Genomic DNA, 5,178 nt, shown 5'->3' with positions numbered 1-5,178 from the left:
GGTCCTACCCCTCCCTAACCGGCCCCAGGGCTGAGTCCCACCCTGCTTAGAAACTTTCCCATTATCCTCCCTCAATAGGGGTTTTGCCCCCCCCCACCCCCATTTCTCCCCAGCCCAGGAGCCCCAGGGCAGGGCCGGCTGCTCCCATTTGGAAGGCAGCAGGGGAATGGGGGGGGGGGGGTGCGGCGATGGTGCAGGTAGGAGTGGGGTGGGAAGGCCCAGCCTTGGCTGCTGCTGATGCTATTTCTCCCGGTCTTAGTTTTCAGATTTGTGAAATAGGTTCAAAAATACCTAATTCCAAGTGGGTGCCAGAGCCTGGGGGAGGAGGGAATGGGGAAGTGTTTGTTGTTTGGTAAGCAGTCTCTGTACCCAGAGCGGCGCTCGAACCGTGGACCCGTGGACCCGGAGAGCAGGAGTCCCTAGGTCTGCCCACCGAGCCAGCCAGGAAAGGGGGTTTTTTAATGGGCCTAGAGCTTGTTTTACAAGATGGGTGATGGTGGTCGCTGGACACTATGAATGTATTTGATACCACTGAACAGTACACTTAAAAATGGTCACTATGGTAAATTCTGTTATGTGTATTTTACCACAATGAAGAAAATTGAGAGAAGCAAAACAAAACCCAACTCCCGAAACTGCTAGCACAGAAAGCATGTATATTTGAGGATTTCCACTGCCCTTTAGCCAGTCGTTTGGTCCTCTCTGACCCTCAGTTTCCTCATCGGTAAAATGGGCACGAAAAAGCAGCACCGAGCGCTTAGGACTGCGTGGAGGGCGACGCGGGACCATCCATGTAAGGATCCTGGGTCATAACACCCAAATTCAGCCAGCGGATCGGCCCACGAATCCTCCCCGGGGCCCACTGTGCGCACCGCCGTGCGGGGAACCCGCGCACACGCCAAACAAGCTTGCAGACGGCCGCGGGCAGGCAGCAAACAAGTAAACATCACACTTGTAGCAGTTCTGTTACCACTGGGACCCGGGTCCCGGGTTCCGAGCTCCTCGACGGGAGAGGCGGCCCCGGGGGCGGGCCGGGGCGGGGCCGGGCGGTTTATACGCTCGCGCGCCGGCCGGCGGCCGCAGACAATACGCTTCCCGGCCCGAGCGCTCCGGACGCCGCCACCATCGCCGCCGCCGCCGCCGCCACCGCCACCTCCGACTCGAGGTGAGTCCGAGCCTGCCGCCCCCCGGCTGTGGCCCCAGCCCCTCTGCCCTGCGCCCCCGCGCCAAGCCCGAGCCCGGCAGGTGAGCGCGCAGAGAGCGGCTGGAAGGTGGGGGACCTGTGCCCAGGATTTTCCGTCCCGGGCGGCTGTCGGTGTGTCACTTTCGGGCGACGTTTCGGGACGCTGGCTGCGTAACGCACCCTCTCTGGCGGGGTCTCCAGGCCCCCGCCGGCGACTGTACCAGCCGCAGCCCGCGCGGGCCTCAGTCTCCGCCTCCGTGCAATGGGGCACCCCCCCCGCGCCCCGCCCCGAGGGCCGGATGCCCCGTCGCCCCGCACCGCCCACCGGCTCGGCCTCCCGGGGCCCGGCTCCCACCGCCCGCGAACCGGGCCGGAGCGCGGGACCGCCAGCCCCCGGCCGCACGGCCCAGTGTCCACCCGGAGTCCGGGAAGATGGCGTCGGGCGCTGGCCCCCGCCGGGACCCGGGGCGCCCCGAGTCGCCCCGAGTCGCCGCGCACCTGCCAGGGGCCGGAGAAGGGCTTTATTGTGGCCGCGGGGAAGTCCGGAACAGGAACTGCGCGCGGAGCGGGGGCGCGGCCGCCGCCCGGCACCTGCCCTCCGCCTGCACAGGTGCGCCCGCCGGCGTCGCAGACCCGCTGGAGGGGCCGCGGGCGCGGTCCAGCCGGTGGCCCGGAGGGGTCCCGCCGCCAGCCCCGCGCGGCCAAAACAAGGCCGGGGACGCTTGGTGTGGGGGGGGGGGGGGGGCGTGCGCCGGCCTTGGTTCGCTTTCGCTATGAGCCCCGGCCTCCTGGGCGCGAAACCGCTTTGTAAAACCGTTAATCGTTACTGTAATTTTCGCTGGCAGGAGCCACCCCGGGGGGGGGGGGGGGGGGGGGGCGGGGGGGGCGGGACGTTGTTGCTGCGGCTGCAGTTGTAACACTTTCCCCAGCACCTACCGTGGCCGGGCCCCGGAGCGGGTCTTCTTCGAGCTGCGCTCCAGCTCCCCAGGAAGGGAGGCTTATCAGCTTTCTCCTTCCCGCGCGAGGAGGGGGGCGCACAGGGGAGCTCTGTGCCGGCCTCGTTTGCGCATGGAGAGTTGGTTCCAGGAGGCGGCCTGCAAGCCGTCAAGCCAGAAAGCCCAGAGCCGTTGTCTGGAAGCCCCGCCAGACCTCGCCACCCGGCCACTTTCCAACGGTGTCTGTCTTAGACGGGCCCCTCGGCCTTCTGAGCCTCAGTTTGCCCGTTCTGTGAAATGGGTCTGCGAGGCTTCCCACCAGGTGTGGGGAACGCCCACCCAAGTGATGGTGGCTGTCAGTGGCCTCCCTTAGAGTGAACACTCCAATCTTATCTCTACTTATCTTGGGCATGCCTTTGGGGTGATTCTTCGGAGTGGCGCATCGTAGGAGTTTACTAGTGTGGTTTTGCACTGGCTCTTTAATTTTTTTTTTTTCAACGTTTATTTATTTTTGGGACAGAGAGAGACAGAGCATGAACGGGCGAGGGGCAGAGAGAGAGGGAGACACAGAATCGGAAACAGGCTCCAGGCTCTGAGCCATCAGCCCAGAGCCCGACGCGGGGCTCGAACTCACGGACCGCGAGATCGTGACCTGGCTGAAGTCGGACGCTTAACCGACTGCGCCACCCAGGCGCCCCTGCACTGGCTCTTTAAATGGTCTGTCTGAGGCTGTAGCTGGGTCTGGATCCCAGCTTTAGCACCCGGCTGGTGCCGCCCCTCTTGCCTTCCCGCTCCAGGATTTGGGGGATTTCCCACCATTTTAACCTCAAGGTCACCGGGCTGTCACTGATGGCTTTACGCGGTACAAGTTTATTTTTGCCTGTTTTTGGTTTAAAGTGTCTAAAGCATCTGGGGAGACTGGCTTCCAGGGCGTGGGCTTTCAGCCAGGGCCTCAGAACGCCCTCTGGGCAAGAAACCTGTTTCATCAACCTTCTAAGATGGCTGCCAGGTGACTTCCCCCCCCCCCCCTTTTTTTGGTGGGAACTACCTCGGCAAGGATGTTTCTGCAAGCACCAGGGATCCTGTGAGGCCCTCTCTCTATGGGATGGCAAGAGGCCTGAAAGAAAAGGGGTGATGACAGACTTAGCGCAGTCCCTAGGGGCATGTGGGTATCAGACTCGTCATCTCTTCCCTGTCTCGGTTCCATGCTGCCTCCTCTGAGCAGTCTTTCCTGATTACCTCATCAAAGGTGCAGCGCTTCCTCTCTTTCTGCCAGTGCCTCCGAGCAAGGACCCCAGTTTACATTTTCTCGGGACACTAAAGAGATTGTGCTACCCTTTTGTGCTTAGTGACCCTGGCCTGCAGCTCCATGAGCACAGGAGGACCAAATGTCACCCTTAGTGGAGTATCCCCAGCAGCTCACAGCCTGGGCATGCTGGGAAGAAGCTGGATGGAGGGTTGTATGCGTGTTAATTATCCTAAGTTTTTTTTTAAACGTTTATTCGGTTTTGAGAGCGAGCATGAGCGGGGGAGGGACAGAGAGAGAGGGAGACACAGAATCCGAAGCAGGCTCCAGGCTCTGAGCTGTCAGCACAGAGCCCGACGCGGGGCTCGAACTCACGGACTGTGCGATCATGACCTGAGCCGAAGTGGGCCGCTTAACCAACACTGAGCCACCCAGGCGCCCCCGTATCTTAAGTGCTATTAGGTGGGTATGAAAGCTGGGTTCACGGAGCTGCAAAGAAACCAGTGAGCAGTGTCAGCCCAGTTCAGTTCTCTTCCGATCGGCCCTCTAACGTATGGAAGGGGCTGCTGGGGGATGGCTCCATCCGCTGGTGAGCCTTGAAGCTGACCCCCGAGGTATTTTCCCCTCTCCCTGGAAAGCATCCTGTTTTTAGCGAACCCTATTAAGTTTGTAGACAATTAATGGCTTCTTGCTTCCCCTTGCCTCCAACCTAGTGGATCCCACGAGAGTCCGGCTGTTTGTTCTCCCTGCTCAGAACAATTCCAAGAGGTTTCAAGGAAGTTCCCGGCACGCTCGGGTTTTATTGTGGGTCGCGGCCAGGAAGCCTGCAGCGGGTCCGGAGTGGACACAGGCAGCCACTCCCTCAACTTTTTGTCCTGCCGCTGGTTGGCCGGGGCCAGGCCCTGGGAGACATACAGAATGTAAGCAAATAAGGCCACGGCCCCCAGTTCCTTGTTGGCACCGAGGCTGGCGGGAGCGAGGCCGGGGCTGGGTGGGCAGCTGATTTTCGTAGTGTCAATATTAGGATGTGACAATACAAAACACCCACCGGGCCTTGCCGGGCAGCGCACGGTAAACCTGTTTTTCTGGAGGTGGGAGAAGGTACCTTGTCACCCGGACTGAGAGGAAAGTGCACGCTTAAGAGCCAAGAGCAACCCGTCTGGCTACTTGGGGGGGCGTCACTGTGACATGAAGTTTTAGGCTGGCGAGTTCCTGCCCCCCCACCCCCACCCCAAGTTGGCACTCGTGTGCCTGTGGCTTGGAGCTCAGAAGAGGCAGAGTTCAGAAGGGGAGGGCACCGATCTGCCGGACTGCCCATACGCAGACAGTGACGCATCAGGAAAATCCCAGCTCTGACACTGGGAGGTGGTTAGCATGGTATGCACCTCTCCCGAGCCCCGGGTCCCAGGTTGGTGATGGTTTCTCATTAGGGAGCACTGACTGTATACAATGCACGCAGCCTCCGCCTCCTCAACAACTGCCCTTCCTACTGGGCTCTCAAAAGGTGAGGGTCTCCTAGCCAGGAATTGCCTGTCCCTGTGATCTGTCCCTCGATCGGTTTTACAGTCTGTTACCTGCCTCCCCTGCCCCTTCATTGTCCCTGTTCACTAGGTCCCTGCTCTGAACTGGGGCAGACAGACCGGTAAACATTTAATGAGACTATCAATGGGCTAGGTGCCCAATCCAGGTCTGTTTGCCCAAGGTGCTGGGATAACTCAGATGAGGGGCAGTTAATTCTGTCTTGGGGAGGGCAGAGAGGAGGTGGGCTCTGGGCTGGGTCTGAAAGAAGAAGCAGGCATCCTCCCCCTCCCTCC

General features: G+C 60.8%; 1 protein-coding gene across 2 annotated transcripts in view; it reads left to right on the top strand.

The window, feature by feature from the left end:
• Window positions 1-1,034: 1,034 nt before the first annotated feature.
• Window positions 1,035-5,178, top strand: part of BIK (BCL2 interacting killer) — an 18,019-nt gene continuing 13,875 nt past the window's right edge. The window contains exon 1 of one of the 2 annotated variants that reach the window (XM_040490616.1): window positions 1,035-1,165. The gene's annotated coding sequence lies outside the window, so the exon portion shown is untranslated. Of the gene's footprint in view, window positions 1,166-1,700; window positions 1,794-5,178 lie in introns of those variants that run through there. The other variant, XM_040490618.1, reaches the window with a different exon arrangement.

The sequence above is a fragment of the Herpailurus yagouaroundi genome, unplaced genomic scaffold (assembly GCF_014898765.1).
Source record: "Herpailurus yagouaroundi ecotype Mexico unplaced genomic scaffold, PumYag 182, whole genome shotgun sequence".
NCBI lineage: Eukaryota > Metazoa > Chordata > Mammalia > Carnivora > Felidae > Herpailurus > Herpailurus yagouaroundi.
The sequence above is the reverse complement of the archived record's forward strand: the minus strand, read 5'-3'. Positions and strand labels throughout refer to the sequence as shown.